Source organism: Coptis chinensis, chromosome 8, assembly GCF_015680905.1.
Source record: "Coptis chinensis isolate HL-2020 chromosome 8, ASM1568090v1, whole genome shotgun sequence".
In the NCBI taxonomy this organism is placed as follows: Eukaryota; Viridiplantae; Streptophyta; class Magnoliopsida; order Ranunculales; family Ranunculaceae; genus Coptis; species Coptis chinensis.
The window spans coordinates 82,221,825-82,227,824 of NC_141463.1; positions in this window are offsets into that span (position 1 = coordinate 82,221,825).

Genomic DNA, 6,000 nt, shown 5'->3' on the forward strand with positions numbered 1-6,000 from the left:
ACGTATTGAAGCAAACCCAGAACAGATACGAGCTCTCCTTGAAATGTCAGAACCAACGACAAAGCAACAAATCCACAAGTTATCTGGCATGGTTTCAGCCCTCAACAGGTTCATCTCAAGAGCATCTGATAAATGCAGACCATTCCTGCAAATACTCAAAAAGGGAGCAACATTCACTTGGACAGACGAGTGCCATAAAGCCTTCACCGACCTGAAAGCTTATTTATCAACTCCACCCGTCTTGTCCAAACCAGAAGAAGGAGAAACACTAGGGTTGTACCTTGCAACTACTGACTTCACAATCAGCTCAGTTCTCTTTGCAAGCATGATGACGTCGAAAAGCCAGTCTACTTCACCAGCAAGACGTTGGCAAATGCAGAAAAGCACTACTTTTCGATGGAGAAAATAATGCTTTCTTTACTCTACGTACTCAGCTCGAAAGTTCTGACCTTACTTCCAATCTAACAACATCAAGGTCATCACTAATGCACCCATCAAACAGATATTGAGTTCTAACAACAAAAAAGCCCACATGGCCAAATGGGCTGAAGAACTCGGAGAATATCACATCAAGTTTGTTCCCAGAACGTCTCGCAAAGGCCAGGTTGTTGCTGATTTCTTGGCAGATTTCCCCATCGAAGACATTAACTGGGTACCTGAGCCCATCACTTCACTCCATCAACTAGCCACCCCAGACACATGGCACCTCCACGTAGATGGCGCATACAATAACAGTGGTAGTGGACTGGGGGTTGTGTTAACGTCACCAGAAGGAGCCCAACTACAAAAATCAATCAAAATCGATTTTGCAATGTCCAACAACGAAGCGGAATACGAAGCATTGATCACAGGTCTCCGCATGGCACAACAACTACAAGTCTCAAAGCTTAAAGCTTACAACAACTCCCAGCTAATCGTCAAGCAGATCACCAAAGAATATGTCACGAACGGAGCAAACCTGGCAAAGTATGCTCAAGTCGTCTATGATATCATTAGCTCGTTCAAAACATTCTCCTTAGAACATATTCCTCGAGAGGACAACAGACATGCAGACAGCTTGGCTTTCCTGACATCCAAAACACAAGAGGCATGTCCGACCACAGTCTACATTGACATTCTAGAACGACCTGCTTACCATAAAGAAAGTATCAACAGCCTCACAGATTTCCAGCCCTCATCCGAAAAAGAGATCAATCAATCATGGATGGGCCTATTCCTCAAGTTCATCTTACATGGTGAGATCCCATCAGAAGCAAAGAATGCTCGTGCAATACAATTCCGAGCCCCAAGATACACAGTGATCAACGAAAGACTGTTCCGCAAATTAGCAGGAGGACCCCTCCTAAGGTGCATAACTCCAAGGGAGGGACAACTCATTTTCAACGAAATCCACAAAGGTGAATGCAGCAACCACGCAGGAGCAAGATCTCTGGCATATAAAGCAATAGCCCAAAGGTATTATTGGCCAGGCATGCATATTGAGGCAAAAAGGTATGTTCTTAAATGCCTCCAATGTCAAATTTTTTGCCACAATCATCCAAGTCCAGCAAGGGAATTGATCAACATAGCCAGCCCATGGCCTTTCCACATGTGAGGGCTAGACATCATGGGACCATTTATCCCACAAAAGAAATCAGGACAAAGAAATCAGATACGTCCTAGCAGCCACAAATTACTTCACCAAGTGGGTTAAAGCAATCCCACTAGTCCAAGTCAAGGAAGTCAACGTAATCAACTTCATCTGGACCAATATCATCACTAGATTTGGTCTACTAAACATCCTTGTCATGGATAACGGAACCCAATTTGCCGGCACACAAGTCAAGGCTTTTCTACAAAAATGGCGCATCACTCAAGCATTTTCTACACCTAGATATGCACAAAGCAATGGACAAGCGGAGGCCACCAACAAGGCAATCAAAGAAAACCTCCAAAAGAAGTTGGAGAGCAAGAAAAGTCAATGGCCAGAGCAGCTCGAGAACATTCTATAGGCATACAGAACAACAGCCAAAGCTAGTACAAATGAGTCTCCTTTCACACTTTGCTTCAAAACGGAAGTGGTGATACCATCAGAACTCACACTCACAACCACACGTTTTGACATAGTCGAGTCAGGAGACAATGACAGCATTTTGGCAAAAGAAGTTGATCTCCTAGAGGAAAAAAGAGAAACAGCTGCAATATCCCTAGCTCGGTATCACCAAACAATCCAACGATCTTACAACAAGAAGGTCATCCCAAGATCTTTTCAAGCTGGGGACCTAGTCCTCAAAAAGACACTAGCTCCAACCAAACTCGACCCAACATGGGAAGGCCCCTACATTGTTGACAAAGTCGTTGAAAATGGCATATACTGGATCAAAACTCAGCTCGGTGATAGGCTTCCCCGACCTTGGAATACAGCTCTCCTAAAGCAATTTTATCAATAAGTTTTTCTTTTCCTCTTTCCAAATACATAAGTCGATATTAATAAAATTTCAACAACATTTCAAGTACTTATGTTATTTTTACATTACTCAAGTACAATGCATCTCGCACTACGCAGCCCGACCTAAGATATCACAATGTCAGGTCGTACATCAAAGGCGGAATCCAGAACGACTCAACAACAACAACAGCCACGCAATGGTTAATTTTCAATCAATTCAAACCAAGGTCCCCCAAAAGGACCCTAAACAAACTTAACACCAACGCCAGGGTTAAGTATGGTTCAACTGTAGTTGCCAATCAAAGGCCAATTATCAGCCAAATTCAATCAAGGGGACACCCAAAAGGACCCCAAGTCAACTTACGACCTCACAAATGGTTTAAGATAGACTAAAATATAATGGCCACTCAAAGGCTAATTATATCAATCAGAAGTTCCCCCAAAGGGAACGAATCAGGGCGTACACCTGGGGACAAGACGAAGCATAGGTGCCAACTACGCAAATACATCAGGTCGTACTCAAACGCTCTACGACCTATTACAAAAAGACGACCTAGCAAAGTCAAGCAGTTCATCAGGACTAGTACTATGCAGCACAGGTCGTCAAACAACAAATCAATAGCAACAAAAGCAATCACATGCATACTTCAAGCCAACTTTAACAAGTAAGTAATTTAAATATTTCTACTTCAATACAAAATCGGTTAGATACCGAGGCCCCCAAGTTATCATGGGAAAACGACCTCAGTATCCCCATAAAAAAAAATATTGTACCAGTATCAAGAACAAAGAGTTGTTTAAATATTGTTCAACGGCCTCCCAACCCAAGAGCAAACACAAGACGTTCAGAGTCAATTCACACAAGGAAGATTCTCCACATTTAAAGGGTCCAGATCACCACCCTCTACAACACCAGAACCATTAGCGTGATCAATAACAACTTCAGAAACATCCAAACCAGAAACAACGGGAAGAACATAAGGAACAGCTGGAGCAACCGGTGGCACAACAACTTGGTTAGATGGCAGATCAGATGGTCTACTAGCATCTACACCAGCATCTATAGCAGACACTGTTGCAGCCCCAATGTCAATAGACATCTTAAGGCGATCATACGTATCCAATACTTCAATATAATCATCCATCAGCACGTAAGCATCACCACTCTCCACCAAGTCCACCAAGCCGTTATATGTAGTCTTAGCTCGTTCCACAACGGAACGCAGCCTCTTGCACTCAGCGACCCATTGCTGAACCTCCAGCTTTGCAGAGTCCAGTACGGGTTGCAACAGAGCCACTTTGCCACCCAACTGTTGCACTTGATCCCTCAGCCCTGCAACCTCAGTTCTCTCCACTTGCTATTCAGCCACCAACCTGCTACAAGCTTGCTTGCTGACATCCAGCTCCTTCTTGTAATGATCGGAGATAGACGTTATCTCTTTCAACTTCCTATACATTGCCAGAACCTAACAAACAAGATAACAAATATAGATATTAGAGTAGATCAAAATCAACAAGGCCCAAAAGGAGCAATCTCAGAACGAAAGAGTACTCACATAGCACAACGACCGTTCCATCTCCACCAAATTCACTTCCAGACCCTTACTATCCAGCTTGCGCCTATCCCCGTCAAGCACAATACTCTCCAACAACGACCCACCAACCAACTTGGACTTGAAGCTACAATCACCATTCTCAACAAACTTCTTCAGCCCACTATAGGGGTCCTCATACATAACCATCCTATCAAGGACAACACTGTCACTCTTCTTACTTGGGTCCGGACTTCCTGACCCCTTCCCATGCTCAGCAATAGGCTCAGTCTCACCAACTTTCTTCTTTCCACGGGCCTCAGCTACCCCATCATCAGCAGCCAAATCAATCAGGTTCATCTTCTTTAGATGACCCCGATCTGAAGGTGGTGTACGACCCTCACCAGTACTAGGTCGTTCCTCAGACTCAGTTCGGGCCCTCTTAGCCCCCTCCGACTCCACCACTTCGAAACGCCTCTTCAGATTAGGCTTCTAGAACTAAGTGGGAGCATCACCCTCCCCACCAGCACTTCCAGCACCCGTATCTCCAGAAGAGAAGCAAGTGGACGCAGAATGATCTGCATCACCAGAGGAGAAGCGGTTGGATGCAGAACATGCCACATCCCCCAGCTCAGAATGTTGGGAAGCCGAGCGATTTGCGTCACCCAACTCAGAGCGTCTGGATTGCATCACTCCTCCAGCCATCCTCACCGCCCCAGAACGGTATTCAGCAAATCCTCCAGCCGACCTAGGCGCCCCAGAACGGCTATCACCAGCACCTCCAGCCCTTTTTCCCTCCAGAAACAGGTGCTTTCTTTTGGCTCTCTCTCTCCATGGAAGATTCCGAGCTAGAATCAGAGATAACAGCCGCAGATTTGCGAGCCCTCGCCTTTTGCTTCAGCCTCTTACGGTTGATCTTCTCTCTTCCACGCCTCTTAAAATAATGTGCAACCTCCCCCAACAACGCCTGTTTATCCTCAAAACTCAAACAAGCGAACCTTTCAATAACATCGGCCTTAGTACTAAAACAAATATTGATCTCTGCAAAAACAAACGTGTAGCGTCTCAGTTTTTCAGACAATTGTAGCGTCTCGGTTTTTCAGACAATTGAATATTCAGATAAAAGAGCTCGATCCAAATATTCAACCGTCTAATAAACCAAGACGTGAGTCCAAACTATAACTAAAAATAAACCCCCTTTTGAAAGCGTCAAAGAAATTTCGTGAGTCAATTTCTAACATTTCATAAATTTACAACCTGCTCTAACCTGAAAAATCAAATAACACACTTCCATTTATCATATTAAGACCTCAACCGTAAACCCAACTACTAAAGATATTGATTCGTGGCACCGACTACTTAACCATCTCGACAAATGCCAGTTAAATCAAGTAGCTGCAGCGCCCCGAAACAAATCTCATACCCCAGATCGGTCTTTCACAATTGACGCTAATCCATGTCCTAGTTTCTAACTAATGGATTCATTATTAAAGACAATAAAGAAATACTAAATTATTACAAAACAACTTAAATGAATAAATTTATAAACAAGAAAGAGCTAAAAGAACCGCCTTAGCCAAATCCGAGTGCGCTTCACGTTAAATTGTTCTTAATTTACCCGTACGCCTTTTCTTGTCTTATGGGAGCACCTGTGAAGATACTCTAACGCTCAACGTTGGATACGTAGTTAATATATAATAATCCACTTGAAATGAAATTGAAACAAAAGACGAGGTTAACACATACCTTTAGCTGCTTAATACCACTTACCGTTTCCTTATTAAATCCTCGTAAGTGCATTGATTAACATACTCTCAAGAAAAACATTAGCATTCAATATAATTCCATATATCCATGCATAACACGTCCAATATAATTTAGCCATAGTTTATCAATAATAAAACAGATTAAACACTCGACTTCTTTGTACAAGGGGTAGGGGTTTTCCTATGGAAGCGGCTGAGCCGGGTGGCTGCCTACGTACCCTTTTAAGGGATCAAGCCAATCGTAGTTCTCCTAATGAGGTGTAAGGTTCTATGG